Source organism: Felis catus, chromosome B1, assembly GCF_018350175.1.
Source record: "Felis catus isolate Fca126 chromosome B1, F.catus_Fca126_mat1.0, whole genome shotgun sequence".
Classification (NCBI taxonomy): Eukaryota; Metazoa; Chordata; class Mammalia; order Carnivora; family Felidae; genus Felis; species Felis catus.
Genome location: NC_058371.1, coordinates 146,169,730 through 146,195,899, shown reverse-complemented (window position 1 = coordinate 146,195,899; position 26,170 = coordinate 146,169,730). Strand labels below are relative to the sequence as shown.

The 26,170-nt window shown below is 37.6% G+C and overlaps 1 long non-coding RNA gene across 1 annotated transcript in view; it reads right to left on the bottom strand.

Annotated features, from left to right (window-relative positions):
• Positions 1-25,927, bottom strand: part of LOC111560180 — a 35,404-nt gene extending 9,477 nt beyond the window's left edge. Inside the window, exons 1-3 of the long non-coding RNA XR_002741860.2 lie at positions 25,748-25,927; positions 21,474-21,643; positions 20,936-21,087 (exon numbers count right to left, since the gene is read on the bottom strand). This is a non-coding gene — a long non-coding RNA (uncharacterized LOC111560180). The remainder of the gene's footprint in view (positions 1-20,935; positions 21,088-21,473; positions 21,644-25,747) is intronic.
• Positions 25,928-26,170: the final 243 nt, after the last annotated feature.

Below are 26,170 nucleotides of genomic sequence, written 5' to 3'. Positions count from 1 at the left end.
AGAACTGGATACTACCTCCCTCTGAGAAACATTTGTTACTCACTTCAGCGTCATTCGTTCACTTTCTCATGTTCTGGGAGGAATTCCACTGGAGGATTTACCAAAACTTCTCAATTTTTATTCTCATTTAGAGCCTCCTTGTTTATAGAGCTAAAGTTAGATAAAACTAGGGTAAAATAACCCTAAATATTGGAAATTAAGTGGTTTCTTTCCCCCTCTTTCCTGTTATGCATATTGAACCATCTAAACTTTCTCACAATAATGCAGAAAGTCTTATCTCTTTTAAATAAATGAGAGAGACTCCGTTTAGTATCTTGCCTAAGTGAAAAACAAAACTAGGATGTGAAGCAGTTCAATAATCAGTCATGTCCTTTCCCGAAACTGAATGTACTGGCTTCTTTGTTTACTATGTCTTCATTTTAGAGGTCCTCAAGGTGATAAATGAGCATAGAGGGAAACTGTAGCCTAGAATATACTAAGGTGGTTATATATACTAAGTGGCTAGAAGCAGACCAGAAGTTCTACTTTGAACTGTTCTATATCTTTGATTAATTAAAAATGAGAAACTACTATCTTAAAACAAGTTCTCCCTGCTGGTAGACATTATTACTCAAAACACGGTAGGAAGAAATAACTAGATTTGGTGACCAAAAAAAGGGGGGGAGGAATTGCTTTAAATCAGTGTTAAATCAAGGTACATGAATTTTATGAATGGAAAATAATAGCCAAGAATTGAAAAGCAAAGGGTAGCATCTGTCAGATTTAAAAAAAAAAAAAGTGAGGACATGAGGAATGCCACTGGAGTCCTGAAATCACCTGAGGCAGGCCGACTCAAGTTTCTTGGCTTGTCAACACCATTAAGAGTCATAGAGGCTGATTTTATCCCACAAGGGCCTCTGTTTAATAGTCGTGGGTGAACCCATTACACATGATTACCATAGCCTTATGATTCTTGTTTTCTTGTGAAAGTGTGTTTCCTGCTCTGAATCATCCTGTAATTTGCTCCATGGGGTTTCCATCTGTTTAGACCAAGTATGAAAAAGAACTGCCTGAATCACATTCTTAATTTGGTGCAATGACAATACATACGGCAATGTAGTAAGGTCATGTCACCAACTTTACACACATATATGCACGGGGGAAATGCAGTGTCTTCTTATTTTTAAAACTGATCTAATCTCCTATGCCAGTTAAAGACATCTCTTCCTGCTTAACAACTTCTTTCAGGTTAACTCTCTTTGGGGTAAGTTACCAATCTTTTTAGCACACCTCCTCTTCCCCTTTCTCCTTTCCAATATGTTGTCTGTGGGTATGTGAGAAATGATGTGATTTTAACTATCCGAGGAAGGAGTGTTTACATTCCTCACCTGTAGGTCTTTATGCCTTTTCTTAGTATGTGGGCTTATGAAGCAGTTGGATACAGTTTGGTCCCTGGGAATTCTATGATGACATCTACTGAAATGTGGCTGATCACTCCTAGCCCTACGGAGCATCATGCAGACACCCACTGCTGGAGTCAGTAGATACAGCCATTGGTTCTCAGGAAGTCCCCACACATTGCTGCCTCCTTACTGCAGGTCCATATCTCCAGTGCACTCATTGCCCTCACATGACCTGCAGTGTGGAATCAGGCACAAGACCTCAGGTTCATTCCTCTAGGCACCTTCCTCCATCTGTGTTTATTTCCTTCTCTCACCATGTTAGATATGACTCATGCCAAAGGCAAGGCTTTGCATAAAAATATGCACAAATAGCCCAGTCACTGTGCTTCCCCTATCCCTACCCAGATGGTTTTATAGCCTGTCCTCAAAACTCAAACCCAAAAGAAAAAATAACAAACTTGTGGAGATCCCACCAACCTGCTGCCCTACTTTCTCGTCTCTTCAAATATCTCATGCTTTCATCAGGTCTAACATACACATTATTTCATATTTTAACATTTACTTATATGGATCTTTCATAGATATGTGCAAGAAATTCTCTGGGATAAACAACCAAGAGCCTGCCAGACCATAGGGTGTAACAGCAATGAACATACCACTGCATGCATCCACAGGAGAACATTAGAGTATCTATCATTATATATCCTGACCTCTACTTGGTATGCACATTTCTAATGTCTGCCATTCTGATAGCTTTAATAGGGCATCTCACTGTTGGCTTTAATTTCTTTGATTACATTTGAGATCTCTTTGGGAATTTGTTAGCCATTCAGACTTCCCGCTTTATACTGCCTTTTCATATCCTTAATGCATTTTTCATTGGGTTTGTGTTTTGTCATTGATGTTGTTGTTTTTTAATAAATATTTTATTATATTTAGAATTTTTAACCTTCACAATGATGTCTCTAATTTATGCAGAACTGCCTCCTATACAGTGTAAAATAGGGGTCCAAATTTCTTCTTGTATGAGGAATGTTCCAGTGACACTAAAATAATCTGTTCTTACATCTTTTTTTTTTTATTATGTCACTTTACCTGTCTGCTGTATGTTTCCCATATTCAAAGTTCAATTTATGAGTCTTTATTCCATTCCACTCTTGGTTCCATAACCAGTAATTTTTTAACAACTTTAAACCACATAATTGTCAAGTGTCTTAATATCTGATGTAGTAAATCCTCTCTTTTCTTTTTTAATGTGGCTTAGCTATTCATAGACTTTTATTTTCCTAGATTTTGTACAGTTTTTCAAGTTCTTCAAAAAAATATAAATGGAATTTTGACTGGAATTGTATTGAGTTTGTAGATTTGTTTGAGGAAAAGTGACATCTGTACTAGATTAAGTCAGCCTATCCATTTATTCAAAATGTCTTTTATGTTTTTAATGGAGCTTTGAATATTTCTCCACAAAGATATTGGCTTTCTTTTCTAGATTGATATGTAGAAATTTATTCATTTGGGGTGATATTGTAAATAACATCTCATTTCAGTTATATTTTCTAGTTGATAATTGCATAGAGAAATACTACTGATTTTTATAAATAGGTCATATATCTAAAACTTTGCTAAACTCTTTTTAGTTCTAATAGCTTTCTCCTATTTCTGCTAGAATTGCTATGCATACAGTCATTTCACCACCAAAATGACACTATGTAACACTAACATGTAGCACTATGTTGGTTGGCATGTCATAGGTTTGGAGGAAAACTGCATATTCTCCCTTTTTCTTAAACCCATAAACTCAAAAACATTCACAATTGATAGTGAAACATTTTTAAATTAAAATTAAAAAAGAGCCAAGGTGCCTGTGTGGCTCAGTTGGCCAAGCATTCGACTTTGGTTCAGGTCATGATCTCAGTTTGTGAGTTTGAGCCCCACTTCAGGTGAGCTTGGACTCCGCACTCTCTCTCCCTTTCTCTCCCTCTCTCACTGCACCTCATGGGATTCTCTCTCTCTCTCTCTATTTCTGCCCCTCACTCACTTGCAGCTCTTTCATAAATAAATAGTAGGTAGATAGATAGATCGATTGATCAGAGCCAATAGGGCAATATGAAAAAATTCCCTATAATTCTTTTTTTCTATTCTCTTGCTTGGCTTAAGTTTGATCTTTTTTTGTTTTCAGATTTTGAGTTATTTGAATTTTATATATTCTATAACTTGAACGGTTACCCTTATAATTTTCACATGCATAATTTGACTTAAAATCTGAAACAATTTAACTCTCTTCTTCCTGAATAAGTAAAAGTTCTGCTGAACTTTTCACTCTACTCACATTCCTGTTTTATACATTATTGTCAGTATTTTACCTCCATATATGTTTTATCTCCAAGCTAATCAGTTCTATTTTTATTATTTACAGAGTTAGTGATTTAGATATTGCCATGTATGCCCATTTCTTTTTTATCACATTGCCTCTTGCTTCTCATTCTTTCCTTCTGTACATTCAAAAGTTTTATTCCTAAAGTGTGTCCTTAATTTTTTCCATGAGAATCTATAACTAGTAAATTCTTTCAGGATTACTCTTCAATGTTTTCATTTTATCTTTGCCCCTTGAATCATAGTTTAGTTGGGTATACTAGATTGGCAACTATGTTTTCTTTAAAGATATTTCCCTTCTTTCTTAGGTCTTCTATTGTTGCCACTAAGAAGCCTGTTGCCAATCTAATTACCTACCCTTGTAGTTAATGTTTTCTCTTCTCTGTTAGTGTTTTAGGCTTTCTTTTTATTTTCTGTATTTCGTACTCTGAAGTTTGATTCTGATGTGTAAAGTAGATTTATTCATTTATTCATTTTGTCTTTCTTGGAGCTTATTTACCACAAAATTCAACTCTGAGCTGATTATTAACCTGCTCTACAGAAGTCCAATTTAGACACAGACCTATCAGAAGCTACTTAATGGATTTACTATAAATCATCCCAGTCTGGAAAATTGTCCATTTAGACTTCATTAGCTTCCTCCGATGCAAAATCTTATGAATTGAGTTGACATGCCTTTGGCTTTTGTCAAGGTTCAACATTAGCCATATACATAATGTTTCTGTATAGTCTATAAATCATACCTGAAAACATTAGTTACAAAACTAGGATGTGAACAGTTCCAAATTTCTCTACCTCCACCCGCAACTATTAATCATTCTCTCCTTTCATTCTGGCTCTGGGAAACAGAAGTATCTTTTTCCCTTTTCAAGATTCACCCATCTTTCCTTCCACTGTCTCTGACATTTGGCTCAGTAATTACACCTTTACTCCAAGGCCATTTAAGTCTTTTCAACTCCACCCACTCCTACTTACAGGTAAAGAATACTCAGGGTCTACACTTTTTTTAATTTTTAATTTTATTTATTTATTTTTAAATTTACATCCAAATTAGTTAGCATATAGTGCAACAATGATTTCAGGAGTAGATTCCTTAGTGCCCCTTACCCATTTAGTTCATCCCCCTCTCACAACTCCTCCAGTAACCCTCTGTTTGTTCTCCATATTTATGGGTCTCTTATGTTTTGTCCCCCTCCCTGTTTTTATTTATTTTATTTCCCTTCCCTTATGTTTATGTTTTGTCTCTTAAAGTCCTCATATGAGTGAAGTCATATGATATTTGTCTTTCTCTAATTTCACTTAGCATAATACCCTCCAGTTCCATCCACCTAGTTGCAAATGGCAAGATTTCATTCTTTTTGATTGTTGAGTAATACTCCATTGTATATACATATACCACATCTTCTTTACCCAGTCATCCATTGAAGGACATTTGGGCTCTTTCCATACTCTGGCTATTGTTGACAGTGCTGCTATAAACATGGGGGTGCATGTGTCCCTTTGAAACAGCATACCTGTATCTCTTGGATAAATACCTAGTAGTGCAATTGCTGGGTTGTAGGGTAGTTCTATTTTTAGCTTTTTGAGGAACCTCCATACTGTTCTCCAGATTGGCTGCACCAGCTTGCATTCCCACCAACAATGCAAAAGAGATCCTCTTTCTCTGCATCCTCACCAACATCTGTTGTTGCCTGAGTTGTTAATGTTAGCCATTCTGACAGGTATTAGGTGGTATCTTATTGTGGTTTGATTTGTATTTCCCTGATAATAAGTTGAGCATTTTTTCATGTGTCGGTTGGCCATCTGGATGTCTTCTTTGGAGAAGTGTCTATTCATGTCTTTTGCCCATTTCTTCACTGGATTATTCATTTTTTGGGTGTTGAGTTTAATCAGTTCTTCATAGATTTTGGATACTAACCCTTTATCCAATATGTCATTTGCAAATATCTTCTCCCATCTGTCAGTTGCCTTTTAGTTTTGCTGATTGTTTCCTTCCCTGTGCAGAAGCTTATTATTTTGATGAGGTCCCAGTTGTTCATTTTTGCTTTTGTTTCCCTGGCCTCCAGAGACGTGTTTAGTGAGAAATTGCTGCAGGCAAAATCAAAGAGGTTTTTGCCTGCTTTCTCCTCGAGGATTTTGATGGCTTCCTGTCTTACATTGAGGTCTTTCATCCACTTTGAGGTTTTTTTTTGTGTATGTGTAAGAAAGTGGTCCAGGTTCATTCTTCTGCATGTCGCTGTCCAGTTTTCCCAGCTACAAGGTCTACACTTTCTACAAAATAAATTTTTTTTTCCTTATCCTTTCCTGTCCCTTAGGCTAATTACCTCTCTTTGCCATCCTCACAGCTGAACTTCCAGAAGAAAGGAAGAGCTTTTCTCTCCTATACCACTCCTGCCACCACCACCACCACCACCACCCCCCCCCCCCCCCACACACACACATCAATTCCATTCCAGCTCTGCTGAAATCTAGCTTCTTCTCCCAGTGGTTTCTCATGGAAACCACTGAAGGCAAGATTACTAATGACTTACTGACCTCCAAAACCAGAGGAATCTTTTAAGGACAAATCCTATTTGGATGCTCTAAGGCTTTGGATATTTTTGCCTAATTTGTCATTACTAACTTTATCACTCTATCAGAATTCTTCTCTGGGCTTTTCAGATTGCTCTTCTTTGGATCACTTTTCATACTGTACTACTATTTCTCTGCTTCCCTTTAAGTGAGGAAGATCTATGGGGTATTCCTGGTCCTCTTCTCATACCACTTCCATGGCTTCAGCCTGTAAGTTGAAGACTCTGATATGTATCTGTCTCTAAACTTGCCTCTCCTGAGTACCAGATCTAATAACGGCTTGCTTGACATTTTCACCTGGATGTCCAACAGTATCTCAGACACATTGTATCCAAATGGAAGTCCTTTTTTTCCCTTTCAAACTTTCTTATATTCCCTATTTTGATAAGTGCCATTGTCATTCACTACCCAAACTTAAAACAGAGTGATATTTTAGTTCTGTGTTGTCCAATAGAAATTTCTACTAAACAAACAAAAAAAAAAGAACTTTCCGTAATTATGGTAATGTTCTGTGTCTGTGCTGTCCAATATTGTGTCATGTCTTTTGCCCATTTCTGCTCATGATCATAGAGCACGTGGAATGTGGCTAGTGGCTGAGGAGATGAATTTTCACTGCATTTAATGTAATTTAAATTTAAAAAGCCTTATGTGGCTATCCTATGGGAAAGCACAGCTCCAGTCCTTCCTCTCACCTAAATAATTTTTGCTATCAGTTCTATCTCCGATAAGATAATTTCTATCTCCTAAATTTTTCTTGAAAAGATATTTCTCAAAGCAATTCTTCTTTCCTATCTCCACTGTTACCATTTGAAAACACCAATATGTTTATGTCCTTTCCCTGTCTTAAATGTCTTCATTAACCTCACATTTTATATTTTACATAAGATAATATCTTAACTTCTAGTCCTGTAATAGTCTACAAAGCTTTCCATGACTTAGTCTACCTTTCCCCCAGCCACTCTCACCACTGCCACACTCCTAGTATCCTCTATAACAAGCAAACTGAACTCTTTGCTCTTTTCCTATGTTCCCTGTAATATCTCCAGGCTTTTGCACACTATATATTTCTTCCCTGTATATACTTTCTCTCTATCTCTGTTTCATGAATTTCTACTCAAACCAAGGGGACAATGTCACCTCCTCAGACTGTTCCTGACCATCCATGGAAATATAGCTACCACCTTCTTTACATGTTCATAATATGTAACAGCTGCTCTATCAAAGAAATCAGTATTTTTCCTATATTTGCTTGTGTATCTCTTTCATTCTCCTCCAGAGCAAGGACAGTGTCCCTATGGAACATTTTTACTCCCATATGTGAATGAATGAATGAATGAATGATCACAAAATTCCAATTTCTTCTACAATCAAAGGCCAGAAATGTACCACCTGAAAAATCTGAGTGCTTCCTTTTTTAAATAGCCAAAATTATAAACCTATGTATTTTCTTCTGTCCATATAAGCCATATATATATATATGAAAAGTAAAGAAAGCTATGTTTTCATATATATATATATATACATATATATACATATATACATATATACATGTATATATGTATATATATACATATATATATATGTATATATGTATATATATAAAGCTCTGTTTTCATATATATATATATATACATATATATACATGTATATATGTATATATGTATATATATATATGTATATATATATATGTATATATATATGTATATATATGTATATATATATATATGAAAACAGAGCTTTCTTTACTTTTCATACCTGAATTTAGGCAAATCACATCACACCTCTGGACATAGCACTTGTTATCTCACTAATCCCCAACTCTCTATCTGAACAATGGGGATGATTGTATGGAAACTGTGGAAAAAAAGAAAAGAAAGGTGAGGGGAAAAAACATGCAGTAAACCCTCACCAGGAGGTATACTTTCTCAGGTTTCCCTAAGAGCTCACAGAAATACATTAGATGCCCATGATTTGAAGTTGAAATGTCACCAGATCTAAGAAGCATCTCACTTTTAATTTCTTCTGTGAGGAAGAGCAAGTTGTAGATCAATACCATGATCAGAGCTTGGTACAAGGCATGGCCAAAAACTAATTTCCCAAGCCATGCCTGATGGCACTTTTAGGTAGATGGTTCTGATTTTGAGTTTGGTCTAGAGACCATAATTATAAATTCATTCTCTGTAATAATAGTCTATAACTGATAGGGTTTTCCTGAGAATTCAAGAAGATCTTAATGTGATCATCTTTTTGAAGTGCCTCACCCATAAAAAAAGCTCAATATGTGATAGGTCTGATTAATATTTATAGGATTCAATAATTTTACATGTTTTCAAACTGCAATAATTGTGAGTGCCAAATCATAAATTTCTTGTACTCAAGTGCTGAGAAGTCAGACTGGAACGTTATTAATGGCTGATATATGCATATGTACAGCATTTACCAAGGTTGTACATTTTTTGTTTGATTATTTGATTGATGTCTGTCTCCTCCACTAGACTGTGATCTCCATGAAGGCAGAGGCCTTGTCATTTTTTGGATCCCCAGCACTTAAAGGGCCTGACACATGTGAAGCACTCAATAAATAGCACTGAAATAATTTGCTTACTTATTTGAAAAACATTTCAGGTACTCTGGTAGAAACTAGGAATACAAAAATGTCTCAAAGAAAGTCTTCTGCCATCAATGAACTCTAGGTCAGTTGACAGGTCCCTAAATCAAACCAATGATTACAATAGAGGGAAGTAAGTCTTAGTAGAACAGATGGAGTGCTGTGGGAAACTATAAGATAAATATTTAGTCAGGAGAGTGGGAGAATTAAGAAAGGCTTTTCACAGGTGAGAGTTGAGATCATCTAAAACTAGGCAGGAAAAAGAGAAAGCAGTTCATGGAGAGCAAGAAACACAGAAATGAGAATGTTAGAGGAAAGGCAAGTTTTTATTTCATTGGAGAATTATCTGCAAAATAAAGAGTAGCAAGAAACACTATGGAGAAGTAGGGAGAAATCAGAACATGTTTTGTGAACCATGTTAAGGATTTTGAATTTAATTGTGAAGGCAATCTGGAGACATGGAAGGATTAACAGAGAAAGATGATAACCTGAAAAATGAACTAAGTGAACTAAATTTAATACTCAGATATAGTAACTGTATGTACTAGTTAGACTAAACTACTATAAAATGACAGGTCCAAAATACAATGACAGCAGAGGTTCATTAGACACTCAGAGAGCAGCCTAGGGCAGGTATTTCTGGTTGCCTTTGGAGAAGAGAAAGGGTCTATCTGCTGCTCACAGTTGTTCTAGGCTAACAGATCTGTGTCATATGCAATATATGGCTTCCAAAATCACTCTGGTATTCGGGTCACCATTCCACCCTTTGTGAATGGGTTATGGCATAAAGAAACACCATGGAAGGCTTTATGAGTCAGATCAGGAAGTGGCACAGATCACTTCCATTCACTAGGACCCAAAGGCTAGAACCAAATCATATGACCACATCTGACTACAAAGAAAACTGGGAATTGTAGTCTGGGTGTTTGCTAAGGCAGTTTCTACCACACTATTTTAGTTTAGGATTTGAGGCATATTTGTGTTCTCTTTCCCCTAGATGATTTTGTATTTTATTTTCTATTTTAATTATCTGTATTTCATTATGTCTCAAATATATTTTAAATGAATGCAGAGTGCAAATTATAAATAAAACAATAATCATGAATTTAGTTTATGTCAACAAAAGTGTATAGTATTTTATAGTTCATAGTGGGCTTTCACACTATTTTTTTTTAAAGCAACTCTTTGATGCAAGCAGGAAACTGTTGTTACCACCATTTTTAAGATATGTAACTCAGGTAAATGTCTTATCTGAAGTTGTCCAATTATACTCATTCTAACAGATATTTAATGTGGGAAACATTTAATTCCTTGAAATCCATCTAAAATGTAAAAGTATTTTTTTTTCAAATCATTTTAAGAACTTTTTTTCTTGATTCAAAAATAAAGGACATCCAGAGTTCATGTGGAGGTCCATTTTGAAACACTTTGATTCATATAACTCAGCAAAGTTCACCTCAACCACAAACACCGAGTGCACACAGAAACATAACCACTGGGAATGATACTCTAAACAGACTCCATCTGAGCTAGCATCTTCACGCTTTAGGAAGAAACATTCGCAAAAGAGGCAGTGAGAGAAGGCACTAGAAGCATAGATTCTCACACTCAATTTGTTCAAGGGGCTCAGATGGTGTGTTAGTCTCCTAGGGCTGCTGTAACAAAGTATCTCAAAACGAATGGCTTAAACACCAAAAATGTATTGTCTCACAGTTCTGGAGACTAGAAGTTTGAGACAAAGGTGTCAGTGGAGTCATGTTTCCTCTGAAGGTGTTGGGAATCTGTTCCTGGCCTCTTTCCTCCCTTCCGGTAGTTTTCTGGCTTGTGGCAGTGTAAGTCCAATCTTCACAGAATTGTGAGATAATAAATATCTCATTTGCTTAACTTTGGCTTGGATTTAGTCAATGAGACAAAGACCTACATATTAGGAAATTAATAGCCTGCAAGGGAATGAAGAGAGCTTTCGTATGCCCAAAGAGTTGGAAAATATAGCAGTTTAAAGAAGCCAACAAAAAATTCCAAATGCTCAGGCCATGTAAGGTTTGCCCTTCAGAACATTTTTACCAGCATTTGGCATGCTGCCCCTGACCAACCTTTCTCTGGAAAGCGAACAATGTGTCAGCCCCCCACGTCTATGTAAGTTTCCCACTTGTCTCCACTGAGCGACATTCTTCCCATGAGGTCATGTTCAGCTCCTATCCTTATTCCAAATGACTTTTCAATCCTTTTGGCACCTAGCTTTTGTGTATTTCAATTGTGGACCCATAAAAACCAAACTAAACACAAGATACGGTACAGAGACCTCATCTGTTCTACAGAAAAACACCTTTGTGGTTCTTCCCCAGTCCAACCCAACTCCCCCCCCCCCCAGCCCTTCTCTAACCCTCCAAAGAAAAAAGGAGGAGAGGGGGTAAAATGTTTTGACTATTGACCATTGCACTGGGAAGGTACCGCTTCCTTGAAAACTCATGCCCTGGTACCTGGCACACTGAACCTTCTGCTGCTTCGCTTTTCTGACTGCGTGGACACACTTGCCAAGCCAACATCTGTGGATTGCATGACTTTACAATTAGAGGAGATGGAGAGTATGTGTTAAAAAAGAAGAAAAATCTTCTTCAGAGAAGAACATCATCTCTAGAGAGATAATCTGATAGGACTTACCCCTCAAACTTCCACACAACTTTCTCTTCCCCACCACTCCAGGGCTCTTGTCCCCAAAATTAGCCTAAGGGATGGAATCACATCTAGTCCAGATCAAGGCAAGTTTGGCAGATTTAGGGGTTGAATGGTGACAAGTTAGTAACAATCTGCTTTTCTCTGCAAATTGCTGAGGCAATGGCGTTCCTTGGCTAATTCAAAAATCAGGTGATGCCCAAATAAACTACAGCACATTCTTGTCTAGGGTTCTTATCCAAGAGCCAAAGCAAGGTGCTGCCAGAGGCTACAGGTCAAGTCTCCTGCTGAAACTCAATCCCACCATGAGATTGGCATTCCGGGGCTGTTCCTTTTAAAGTGATGAGAGTTGGGACAAAAATTTAGAGGGTTATCAGGTAAAAGGCAGAGGAGGAAGACAAGAAGAGAGGGTAGCTGTCTATTAGACATGCTGCTTCTATGAATGTGGTCATCATGAAGACCAAGTTGGGCAGTGGTTTTATAGGGTTGCCAAACCCAGATGTGATGTGAACAGTGTGTGTTCCATATTAACCTACAGAGGATCTTCTCTGTGATCTTTATTTCAATCCTCCTATTCCCTCCCATTATGTTAAATGGTATCATTAGCTTCCAACACCAGTCTGTCACAAGTCCTGTCAATGAAAGCTACTACATAACTCTTTCTCAGACACATCTGTTTTTCTTCATAACCATTGCCATCTGAGTAGCTCTAGCCATCAGCATCTTCTTTCACTTGAATTAATGACAATGGTCCCTTCTCTCCCCATCCCCTCCCTCCCCCCACACTCTTGTTTCTTTCTAATCTATTCTATTATCAGGATGGCCTTTCTCAAATGCAAACATAAACATATCATTCCACTGCTTAAAACCCCAGCAAGGTTCCCTGATATTTTTATAATAAACTAGAAACTCACCATGGCCTTTAAGACCCTACCTCTATGGCTTCTGCCTAACTCTCTAGCTTTTTCTTTTCTTCCCAAATGCATTCTATGACTCATCCATGCCAAAATCCTTGTAGTTCCTCTAATGAGTCTTCATTCTTCCCTGACCTACTACTCAACTCCCAACCTCACTCTTTAAGCTCTCTTCTTGTTGTTCGAGATCATCCTCTCCTCCTCCTCCTCTTCCCTCTCCTCCTCTTATGTCTTCTCATGATTTGCTAACTTCTATCTACCCTGCTGGGCCTCAATTCCAATTTCACTTCATCTGGAAAGCCTTATCTGCCCCTTGCTTTGTAAATCTGGGTTAAGTGTCCCTCCCATGCTCTTTCTCAGAACCCTTACTTTCTCTCTGCATAGAGGACAAGGCTAAGGAGTTTGAATCATCTCACCACCTTTGATCCTTGATGGAGCCCCTACTCCTGGTGAGGGGCTTGAACCATATGGAAGATTCAAGGATTCCTTCCCTGCCTCTGGCCTAAGGCCTGCAGATGGGTAGATTGAGGCTTCTCTTACCCTTTTTCTTAGGTTTTTACAGAGATTGTCAGCAACCCACCAAAGGTAACCAGAATATGCCACCTTAAAATATGCTGCTTTAATTAAAGGCAATTTGAATAAAAGGCAATTAAGCAGTAAACCTAGGGAAAAAAAGTCCCTGTTTTCTACCTAAAGGCAGAAAATAAATTATTTTACTAAAGACAAACTCTCATTAGCTCATAGATAGCGCCAGAGGAATCTGCAAACAAATCTTATTAAATTAACTCTACTTAAGGAAGATAAGACCTACCAGCCCCAGTACCACTACCCTAAGCCCAAACTCCTTTGCCTTGTCAATCCTTCACCAATTAAAAAAAATTTTTTTTAATGTTTATTCATTTTTGAGATAGAATGTGAGAGGGGGAGGGCAGAGAGAGAGGGAGACACAGAATCCGAAGCAGGCTCCAGGCTCTGAGCTGTCATCACAAAGCCCAGTGCAAGGCTCGAACGCATGAGCCGTGAGATCATGACCTGAGCCGAAGTTGACGCTCAACTGACTGAGCCACCCAGGTGCCCCAATCCTTCACCAATTTATTGTTTCTTTGTCTCAAAGGTATAAAAGCCTCCTGCTTTCGTGGTTTCTTCCAGGCCTCAGCCTCTTGTGAAGGCTTCCATATACATGTAAAAAGTTAATAAATGAGTATGCATTTTTCCTATTAATCTGTCTGTATCAGTTTACTTTTCAGACTCAGCCAGTTATCCTAAGAGGATAGGGAAAAACTTTTTCCTCCCCTATACCCCTTTACCTCACCAGCTGCCAAAATAAAATTGCTTCCATTAGTAGAAATATCTAACAACTAATTCAATACTCTAATCATTTGGCTCTTTATATGCAAACAAAATTATATTAAATAACACTTCTCTCCTTAGATGGGCCCAGGGCTCCAGGTCAGGAGTACATCCATCCACACACATTACTACTAGCCATTACCATGAGGTGAACCAGGCCACAGCCTCTCTAGTCCGTGGGCCTGAGGCAAGATCCAAAAACACCCTCTGAACCTAACTGGAAAATACAGAATGTGAAGTCACATACTTCATTCACAGAAGGGAAGTGGGCATAAAATACAAAATATAAGCTTGCTCATATTTTCAAACATGTAATGGAGTCACTGTGTGCAGGAAGAATGTATTCTTCTGGGGGAAGTTTATTAAAATGTAAATGTTCAGAGATCCATCTAGAAAAAAATAGAATCTAATAAGTTATAAAATATGCAAACATTGCTTCACTGTAAGATTGGTTACTAAAATCTGCACTCTAAAAAGTTGCATCAGGGATGATATTTGGACTGACTGAGTCACAAAGTCAACCAATCAGAATACAGAAATCCCCTGGCCACTTAGAATCCACAAATAGAGTATTGTTCGCTTATATAACTAAGCTGTTGCAGTATCTGATTTTGCATTTTGTAGGCAACATACCAGATAAAAACTTGAAAATACTCATGACTAGAGCTAATAACACTATTATAAGTATTACAAAAATGCCCAAAAGCAAGTAAGTATAAGAACAGAGGAAAATAGGGAAAGATCATGTTTCTACTATGGTCAAAAACTTGCAATGAGTCCTCATCCCCTTCAGCACAAAAGCCCAGGTCTTTACAATAGCCTACACCCACCCCACCCTCCATCTGGCCCACAGTACCACTGTGAACTCCTCTCCCCTGACTCTCTCTGTTCTGGGCACTCAACTCCTCACTGTTCCTCAAGTATGCCAAGCATACTCCTGCCTCAGGGCCTTTGCAATGAGTGCTCTTGCTGTCTGGAAGTCTCTCCCTCGAGGTTTCCTCTGGGATACTTCCTCATCTCCTTCAAGTCTTAGTTCTAAAGTCACCTTTTCAATGAAGGAGTCTTATGCCCAAATAAGTGAACGATATCATCTACCTAATACACTTATTGTTTATTGTCTATCTCCTTCTGCTAGAACTCAGGTAAAGGGCAAGGACTTTTACCAGTTGGCTCATAGATGGTTCCAAAGCACCTAGTACAGGAACTGCTACACAGGAGATGCTGAATGATTATTTGTTGAATGATTGAAAAAGAAACAATAATTTAACGATACAACAAGACAAAGTGAGTATTTCTGGGAAAAATTCAAGAAACACTGCTGGGATTTAATAATTTTTGAAAGTGACAGAGAATTTAAATATATCTGATTAATATTTCAATACAAGAAAGTGCTTTTCCAAACTGACATTTTAGAAAACTTCAGGAAGACAGTCTGTATCTAGAAGGATCATCGACATCAGCTACTGAACACATTAAATATAACCTGATTTAAAAATTAATTGTACTATAGATTATTTTAGTATGTCAATATGTATTAAAATTATAATTAGAATCTTAGCTTTAAAACAAATAATGACAATTCTTCTATAATGCTGAGTTTAACTTGTATGGTTTTTACTCAGGGACTCCCCAGCTGCAGAGTTAATGAAAAAAATCTGGCTAGCACCTGACATTTCCTCCTCTTTATCTCCAGCTTCTGGGAGTCTCCTTTCTGCCACAGATCAATTTGGCAAGTACAAAATCACAGCATTTGGTTGAAAAGGAAGAATACAAGCATGAAGGAAGCTGATTTTGCTGAGCTGAAAAGATACATTTCAACCTTCAAGAACCAATTTAACCACTCCATTCCAAAGACGCTTTGGGGTAGGATTCTTAAATGTTGAGCTCCCCCCTGTGCCTGGGAGAAGCCATCCAACAATTTCTAGAAAAGCAGACTGCTGTTTGGAAGCATTCAGGAATACAGAACAAGTCTCTTATTACTGTGCTTCCCCACAGAGAGAATTCTCAAAACACTACTTTCTAAGAAGGACGTCTCCCCTCTGCTTTGAAAGAACAAAGATATTGATCAGCAGATTTCAAGTGCAGCACCTAAAGAGAAAGGGCTGCCTAAACCCAACAAAAGCTACATGAGAGTGGTGTTTAAGGCTTATGTGTGTGTATGCTTGCTTTGTGAAAGAAAGAATTATGTTTGTCTTCTTCATCCCTGATCCTCATGATGCATACATGCTAACCTTCCATTAAATAGTTGCTGAATGAATGGTAAAAAAAAAGAAAAGAAATAAAGAAAGAAACAAGGAAAGAAAGAGGGAAAGAAAGAAAGAAAGAAAGAAAGAAAGAAAGAAAGAAAGAAAGAACAAACCAGTCACTGCTCCCTAGGTTTAGTTGAAGGGTGGGACAACAGCTAAGTGCTGAGCACCTTTTTCTTATAATTCTAAGCATACATTTACTTAAAAAAAAATTATTAAACCCCATAAATGTTTCTTATAATTTTTTCTTCATTGCTTACTTTTGCCTTTTTTTGTAACTTAATTCTTTTATCTTTTTAATTAATTCAACAAGTATTTGTTCCTTAGCTAAACTTCCTACTTCAGAGATAATAGAAGAATAAATGCCTTGGAAACAGACATGCAGATCTAAACACTTCTTCCACTGATCTCTAGCTAGTGTCCTTGAACAAGCTGCCTACCCTCTCCCAGCCTCAGCAACTTCATATGTAACCCAGAACCATACCCATCTCAGTAGATTGGTTAAGGGCTAATTGATTTCATGTATATGTACAGTAGATATTTGATAAGTGTTGTCTTCCCTGCTTCTATTTCCTATTAAAAGGTGGGAAATTTAATGGCTGAAGAGCAAATCCAATTCAAACTCTCAGAAATTGGAAAAAATAAGCCTGAGAGATCCCTTCTGATGGCACAAGACTATGTTGTACGCCATCTAGACCCCACGTTGTTTCCCTCTGGGAATGCAGAAAGACGGCATTTCTCAGACCTCCTTGTAATCAGTGGGTCGTGAGGCCATTAGAATGAAGTGAAGTGACATTCAGGTTTAGACTGTATAAAAATCTTCCAGGCCTGACCCTAATGGAAGCTCAGATGCAGAGGATCCCATAGAAGACTCCAAGGCCCTTTGTGATGTAAGAGGCATGGAATAGAAAGAGTGTAAATGATCCTTTCACCTCCACTGACCTGCAATAAAATATGACATGTAAGTAGCTCAGTCTGGGAATTGTTTTGTTTTGTTTTTACACCAGTTAGTCTATCTTGAATAATTTACCACACGAACCACCACCCAATCCTAGATGTGAAAATCTGGAAACAGATGACTACTTATCAGTTCTTTCACTAGATTTCTTGCGAGAGAAGACTGGGTCTTAACTTCTTGGTACTCCACTCAACACTTAGCACAATACCCTAAATAAATACATTAAATTATAAATATATTTATTAAACATGTACATATTTTAAATAAAGTCCACCCCACCCACTCTGGCTATTTTAATTTAAAATATAAACCTTATTTTCTGAAATCATTCCAATCAGGAAACAACCAAGATTTGATGACAATCAAAATGGCAACTGGAATATAATCCCTGTTTTCCCAGGTCACTTGTAGGAGAAGGGCTATTCTGAGGAGGAGGAAGTTACAGGGACAATCAAGTGTGTAGGTAAGAATCCTAGTGGCATTTGAATATTGAGCTCTGAATTATTCTTTCAAATCCTGAAAGCTTCTCTGTCTCACTGAGTCCTGCAGGGATCATTTTCTCCTTGGATTATATCCTCTGTGTTTGCTGCTGTCACTTCCATTCTCTTCTCCTGGCAGCCATGCTTCTACTATTGCTGGCCCACTTTTTAACTAATTCTGATATCTCACCTTTGATAAATTTCTCTTTCCAGCACACAAGGAACCATCCCCACACGTAAAAGTATTTGTTTGGCAACTAAAGAGCCAATTGCTATTTCAATGTTTACAGTCCCCTTCCTGGTGTTATGTGGGACACATTCACACAGAGCAGTGTTGGACAATATTTATAAGTGATGTTCTCAAAACCATTTCTCCCCAGTAGCAAACCAGATCCCAAGCTTTAGGACCAGTTGTCAGCTATCTCCACCTGAGTTGCCTACCTATTTTCACCAGACACTAGCAGTCAATAATTGTCTTTCTCAATTAAGTGCCTTAATCCAAGTGGCCTAGGTGCCTGTTAATCCCAAAGCACTCACCACTATTTTTTAATGTAAACTTTGTTAAGTATAACATATATTTAGAAGCGTACTCACAGCACAAGTGTCCAGTTCAGCGAATCCCTTCACTGCTGTTAGTTAGTTGGAGAGTTAGTTAGCTAGCTTTCCCCCAAAGTCTTGGAGACTCTTTTTCAAAAAGGAATCCTCATAACAGTCCCTGGTATCCTAACACCTTTGATGTGAATAGGAAGATTCTCCCCACTCCTCTACTGCTGCTCACACATACTCCCACATGCTTTTGCTATATAAATAATGAATTAGAGTCAGAATTGGTAATCTCTGTCATGAAGACGCTTTGAAGGTTTGATATTTAGTTTGTACCCTTGCACACACTGATTTTTATTAAGTAGCACTTCTTATTTGCACAAAAGCATCTCAGGGATAGACTACATATTAACACTGTGCATAACACTCCAAAGGAGATATTTGTATGGTTCACTAGAGTCATATTTATAATGGACTCAAGACAACTCCAGAAACAGAGTGTGGTGGGGGAGGAACTGGCTTCACATCAGACCAAGAAATCCTTTCATGTCTTCATTCATAATTCACCACATGCTGTGCTCCCTTTCACCACTGCCTTTAAAAATCAAGAGGTAAAGATACTGGATTTATAGCTGGATATAAATTTCAATACAGCCAAATCTTTCCTGCCTTCTCAAGCATAGCCCAAACATGTCTTTATTTAAACACCTTTACCAAAAAATGGAAATTATTCTAAAAGGTGGCATTCCAATGTTCTGAAGAAGACATTCATATATTTAATTCATAGGAAGTAGATGGCAGATAGACAAAAGAAAAAGCATTCTTAGAATTATTCTTTCTTGCAGCAAAACACAACCAATCATTTCCTTTTTTAATCTTCCAATTTTGTATTTATTTAAAATATCAGCTTTTTATTTTCCAAAATTATCCCTGAACATGATCTATCCCAGCTGTAACCTTACAAGTATCCATCTATCTTCAGAAAAAGTTATCGTTGCCATTTAAAGAATACTATGGAAATCCCTTTTTGTCCCATTCATAACTGAACAATATTTTCTTATTTTTATTCGTTTGCTCCAACCAGGATACTCCCAGAATTAAAAGGAACAAAAGATGATGAGAGTCATCTAGTTTATTTAGATTATTAGGTGTTTTTTCCTAGAATGTTTTTTCCCTGCACCATTTTTTCTCTTTAAATGTTTCAATTTTTTTTCCCTGCCATGTAGGTAACTGTACTTTTTTAAAGTCACAGAACCTGATTCTTCACATATACAACCCATGCCCCAATACCACCCTATCACTACCATAACTGCTTGGCAGAGAACAGGTGTGCTGGATTTTAACACCTTCACACTGCTGCTATAGGGCCTGAGAGTATGGGAGATATCAGAGTCTGGGACTCTAAATGACTACCCTCCCCCAACACAAAAATGAATATGTTGAAATTATTTAGATGTTCTTAACATGTTTATTTCACTGCTCTCGGATTAAATGAAGCCTCTTCCCCCACATATTTTAATGAATTGTAAACATTCATGAAAAACTGGAACTGTCTCCTGTCACAAGTAATCCTGTTTCGCTGTTATTTAGGCCTAATGATAAAACATGCCCAATGGGCCTAGAGTGATCTAGTAAATGGCCAGATCGTAGGAAAGGACATTAGTATGTCCCGTGGCCAAGCAAGAAATATGAATCTATAAGTGAGCAGGAAATCTGAATCAGCACTCTTAAAACATGCTGCTCAGGGGCGCCTGGGTGGCGCAGTCGGTTAAGCGTCCGACTTCAGCCAGGTCACGATCTTGCGGTCCGTGAGTTCGAGCCCCGCATCGGGCTCTGGGCTGATGGCTCAGAGCCTGGAGCCTGTTTCCGATTCTGTGTCTCCCTCTCTCTCTCTGCCCCTCCCCCGTTCATGCTCTGTCTCTCTCCGTCCCAAAAATAAATAAACGTTGAAAAAAAAACATGCTGCTCAATTTAGTTCCAATCTTTCGTACATATATATCATATATGTCTTTAAAATGTTATGATTATTATATAAAAGTGTTAAAAAGCACAAAAGATTTTTAGGGCAGTGAAACTATTCTGTAATAAACTATAATAGTAGATACATGTCATTGTACATTTGTCAAAATCCACAGAATGTGCAACACCAAGAGGGAACCCTAATGTGGACTACAAAGCTTTGAGGGAAAATAACGCGTCAGTGTAGGTTCGTCAACTACAAGAAATGTACCACTCTAATGTGGGATGCTGGTACTGTGGGAGGCTGTGATTATGTGAGGGCAGAGAGTATGTTTACTTAAAAAAAATTATATCTTTTTTCATTTAACATTACATCATATGGAATAAATACACAATACGGACATGTCTTCTCACTGCTCTCTCACTCTTCTCTAGTTGGCTAAAGGATCATTTTGTGATGGCTTCCAACATCCCTACAACCTTGGACAAATCACTGTTTCTGAGATTTTTAGTCTTTCCTCACACAATTCCTGCACCTGCACTTCCCCTTCTCATTGCATGCAACTTCATTTTATCTCTATTTATTGTCACCTCACCTATCAGAGATAAAATCAGCTTTTCTAAAACCTTCCTTTATTTTTAGCAACTTTTGAGTTTGTATGAAAAAAAAAAAGGGTTACAGAATTAGATAACACTGGTCCCCCTCTCTCTAATCTTCTCACACCACCCACCACCCAATCGATTCTACAAGCTCTTGTCAGAGATATCTTTTTAAAGAGCCCAAACCCAATCAATGATTTCTCGGTTTAAAACCTTGGCTGGCTCCCAGGTTCATGCTGGCATGCCATAAGTGCCCTTCTTGGTCGAACCTGCACTTACCTTTTTTCTTTGCCATTTCCTCAACAGATCATGGCACTCTCCCATTTCCAACCATCGCCTTGCCATCGCTTTTCTCCTTCCACTTTTCCACTTCCAAGTTAATACATCCTTGCATTACAACTTATCTTCTCAGTGAAACCCTCTGTAGCCCCCTGCAGTAACAATTAACAGAATCTCTTTTCTCATTTGTCCCACCAGCATAAAACTTTGTTGTGTTATACTATGGTTAGTTATTCATGTACTTGTCTTTCCAGTGGACTGTAAAAAACTTGAGGCACAACTGACCTTAGCTATTTTTATATTCCCAACTTCTATCTGAGTGGCTGGCACTGAAATAGGTATCCTGAGAAATCCAGGATTATTTGGTAAAGGCATTCACATAATACCTGTGAATAGTTCACCTGACCAAAGAGAAAAGTCAGAATTCTCTAAGCTCACCTATGAAAGGAAGCAATAAGGATTTTTCCTTATTTCTACCTGGTTGGTTAGAGTGTGTACATTTCACTTGTATTATATTTTTTAAGGGACATAGTATTACCTCTTTTTGTCAACTTAGCTTAGAATAGCAAATTTTCCCTTATTCATGAAAATGGTTATGTAAATTTGATTAATGATTATCCACAAAGATCCATCCATCCAATCACTCAAATATATTTTGTATCTTCCATGTGGAACAAATGAAATTCTTCTTTTTATCCATGCTTTTACCTGGGAGACAGAGAACAAAACTATTTATATCAATCTCATAAGCAGAGTACAAAATGTCTCTGAAAATTCAAAATCTGATGAAAATTTTGACATCAGCCAAATCTAACTCTCATGAGTTCCACAAGAATCAGCCCCTGCAGTACTCCCTGAATAATGCTTTCCTTCAGCAACTTAAAGCCAAAACCAGACTAATGGGTTTCAGGAAAAAGTAGTGGTTTCAGAAAATGGGGAAAAAAATAATCTGTTGAATGCTACCCACCACCACCACCACTCACCATTTCCCTACTTCACCTGCTGTCACACACACACACACACACACACACACACACACAGACACACAGACACACACACACACACACACACACACACACCCTCACGTCTCCCCTTGTGAGCAAAGCTACTGAAAGAGGCATATATAGACACACAATTACTCTTACAGTGGTTTTTCAGATATCCTTATACGGCATGAAAACCAGGTTAAGTGAGGTCAGTCAGGTTCCAAAGATGTTCCTGACTTACAGAAACCTTAGTTTCCAGGAACACATGTGGAAAAGATATCGGATTGAAACATATGTCTGAGTTTGATGAGAAGCTCACTGGGCTGAAAGCCATTAGACTTGAATTCTCATGTTGATTCTACCATGGTGATCTTAAGCAAATTTCTACATTTCTAGGTCTCAGTTTACTCACCTACCATAGGATATAATTGTCCAGTCTGTATTTTTTGTATTGGGGTTTACAATCTCCTCAAGGTATAAAGATACGTGCTAGATGCTACACAAAGGTGAAGGAAAAACAGGGACCACTATACTTAATGGTAAGTAATTCTAGAACTACTTTTATTAGAAAACAAGTAAAGGTATAATTTAGTATCAACTTCAAAGTTGCAGAAAATTTTAAAGCTAAAATAGTGAACTTCAAAGACATTATATATTATATTCATTCTGACTGGAACTTTCTCTGTGCCTCCAGACATCTGCTGAATTGGCTCTTTTTCCTCTGCAGAAGTCCTCTAGTGAAAAATGATGGCAAAATACTGATAAATACTCTCCAAGTTCCCTTCTATGTCTTTTCATCCTACGATTCTGTGTATTAAATGGCAAACAGCCAATTTGCCAGTTTGATTTAAACCTTAGTTATATTATAGCTCACTATTAAAACATAATGCTTTGCAAGAAGAAAAGTGAAAATTCCAGATTGAGGTTTATCACAATTCTGAGTCAAAAGTCCTTTGTTTGTGGTGGGGAAAGGAAAAAGTAGAGGTATGATGAGAGGAGATTCTGGCAAGTGTGCCCCTCATAGGTGAGGGATGAAAGCAGGAGTGAAAAGTAAAGAAAATATGTAGAACCAGCCTGGAAATGTGGCTGGTACTCTGTGTCTCAGAGAGGAGAAGCAGAGATGGAGTGCTCCTGTAAGGTGGGAAAAAGCAACTTCTCCCTTCAGGAATGTTAAGAAAACTAGACTCTAATAAATACGGTCTAGGTAGCTTGATTACTTGGTTCTGGATGTCTATGAGAAGTAAAGGCCTTGTAAGGTTTAATAAGTATTTCATAGAGAGCTTCTTCAAATTATACCATTCCCTCCCTCCACATTTCATGTGCACAAATTAATCATAAATCTTGGCATAAACATATCCAGTCTTCATTTCATTACTTCATGGTGAATATGATGCTTTTGATTACTTCAACTAACCTTAACATATCCACTTGACTCTAAAATGGCCCTTGAAACCAAGGATGCAAACCCCCACAGACAAATGTAGTATGTTCAGAGATTTTATCTTGACAATCTGCACTAGTCAGGAAGAAAATGCTCCTTTGTCATTCACCAGGACTTTAATAAAATGGGAGCTTGTCAGAAGAAACGAGTCCAAATCAAGCTCCACAAAATAAAAACAAAATGCACTCTTGGGAAGACACGTTCATGGGAATATATTTTCTTCCACTTTAATTTCTGCTAAGGTTGTAATAATGGGATTTGTATCGAAATACTAAACAAAGAATCAGTGTAAGGATGACACTTAATGTGAGAAAATACTACTGTAGGTCAAAATGTTCTTTACAGGTAGAACTGTGGTTTAGCTGTGTGTGCATCTGGCAACATGGGTGTTTGTATATAGGAAGAAGAGTGTGTGGGGAAAAATAACACACTGAATAGATTATCCATGGTTTATGAAAATAAATCAATCTCTACCACCAAATTTATAGGCTCAGCATATTTTGTGTGTCTTATTGCTTTATTTATTTATTAAAATAAAAAATTTTAAAAACCACAGTAAAAAATCACCTCATTCCTGTTAGAATGGCTATGCTCGAGAAAATAAGAGGTAACAACTGTTGGTGAGGATGTGAAAAAAAGAAAACCCCTGTGTACTGCTGGTGGGAATGTAAATTGGTACAATCACTATGGAAAACAGTGTGGAGGTTCCTCAGAAAATTAAAAATAGAACTACCATATGATCCAGCAATCCCACTTCTGGGTATACATCCAAAGGAAATGAAAATAGGATCTTGAAGTGGTATCGACACTTCCGTATTCATCACAGCATTAATGGAAGATGACAATTCTCTTTGTGGCAGAGAAGGATGTTGTAAAATAGCTGGGAAAATAATTAGAACAGATAAATTCATGAGCAAACTACAAATTTCTGTTTTATGCCCATAGTTCTAATGCACCTGGAGAAGAAAGCATTTCAAATTCTTGGCTGTAGTGTTTTCTGTGGAGAACGATAAAGTTCTGAAACCTTCATTGGGCTCTCCAAACAATTCAGGGTGTTGCCTTTGATCTTCACAGCCCCAGTATCATTTGGGTTCAGGTTTCCATAGAAACTGCCTTTATGTACCACCATGCCTGCTTCCGCTGGCCAAAGAACAGCTGCCAACACGCCTTAGGTGTGAATACCAAGGGCTGGAAACAACATATTTTCCATGGAGAAATTCCATTTTTGGAATTCAGTCTTTCAGTTGGTTGCACCAAGAATATTGGCCTTCAGGCCATAGAATAAAGCCCAATTATCTGATACTTATGGGAATATTTACTGGTAAAATAACATCAAGCCACAACATTATTAAGATGAAATAAGTATCTTGGCTTAAATTCTCAAAATTCTTTGACTTCCTTTTGGATACTTCCAAGCATGCCAATGTGTGTTGAAACTATAATTAAGTCCTCCTACTTCTCTATGAAAAATTCATGTCTGCCTAAATCATAAAAGTTCCTTTGCAAATGGAAGGGGTTTTAGAACAATTGGCAACGAGTTATTAAAAAATAAAGTTCTTAGAACTAGAACACTTGTCTGTATAGCATATCTGGAGAGCTAAAGTAGGAACACAGAAATTCCCATCAAGTGCACTGGTGTGTGGAGATGCCCAGGGAAGGATCAACCCCCCTTCTCCAACCCATGGAGGCAGAGTCTGCAATTCAGTTGGAGAATAACCCATCACCTTTGGAAACCAGATTTTATTATGACCTAGTCTCAACTCAAATGTCATTTAAGAGGACTTCCATATGTGTTATAAAGAAGTGCCCACCCCAAAGTTACTCCCAACTACTTTTTCATGGCAGAACTGGTAGAAGAATCAGAAAACGTGGAAACAGGTCAATTGAGATTATACAGAAAGGAAAATGAATGAAGAAAATGAGCAGAGCTTCTGGCAGCTGCGGGAAACTACAAGCTACCAAAGTATGTACAATAGGAGTCACAGAGGAAAGAACAGAGAGGAAGGGGCAGAAAAAAAATGTGAAGAAATAGTGACCAATAACTTCAAATTTGATTTAAAAAAAAAGGTTGAGGGGTGCCCAGGTGGCTCAGTTGGTTGAGTGTCCAACTCTTGATTTTGGCTCAAGCCATGATCTGCGGACTCTTTCTCTCTCTCTCCCAAAATAAAAAATAAATAAATATTAAAAAAAATTAAAAACCACAGTAAGAGATCACCTCATTCCTGTTAGAATGAATAGCTATCCTTGAGAAAATTAGAGGTAACAAACTGTTGGTGAGGACGTGAAGAAAAGAAAATCCTTGTGTACTGCTGGTGGGAATGTAAATTGGTACAATCACTATGGAAAACAGTGTGGAGGTTCCTCAAAAATTAAAAATAGAACTACCATATGATCCAGCAATCCCACTTCTGGGTACACATCCAAAGGATATGAAAATAAAATCTTGAAGTTGTATGGGCACTTCCATGTTCATATCAGCATTATTTACAATAGCCAAGATATAGAAACAACCTAAATGAACACTGATCGATGAATGGATAAAGTAGATGTATTAAATATATATATTTACATACACATAAATATGTACATATAAATAATATATTTCTACATAATAAAATATTAGTCAGCCATGAGAAAGAAGGAAATCCTTCCATTTATAACAACATGGATGGTCCCTGAGGACATTAGCTAAATGAAATAAGTCAGACACAGAAAGAAAAATATTGTATGATATAGCGGAATCTATAAAGCTGAGCTTATAGAGACAGAGAGCAAAATGGTAGTTAACAGGGGCTGGGAGACAGGGAA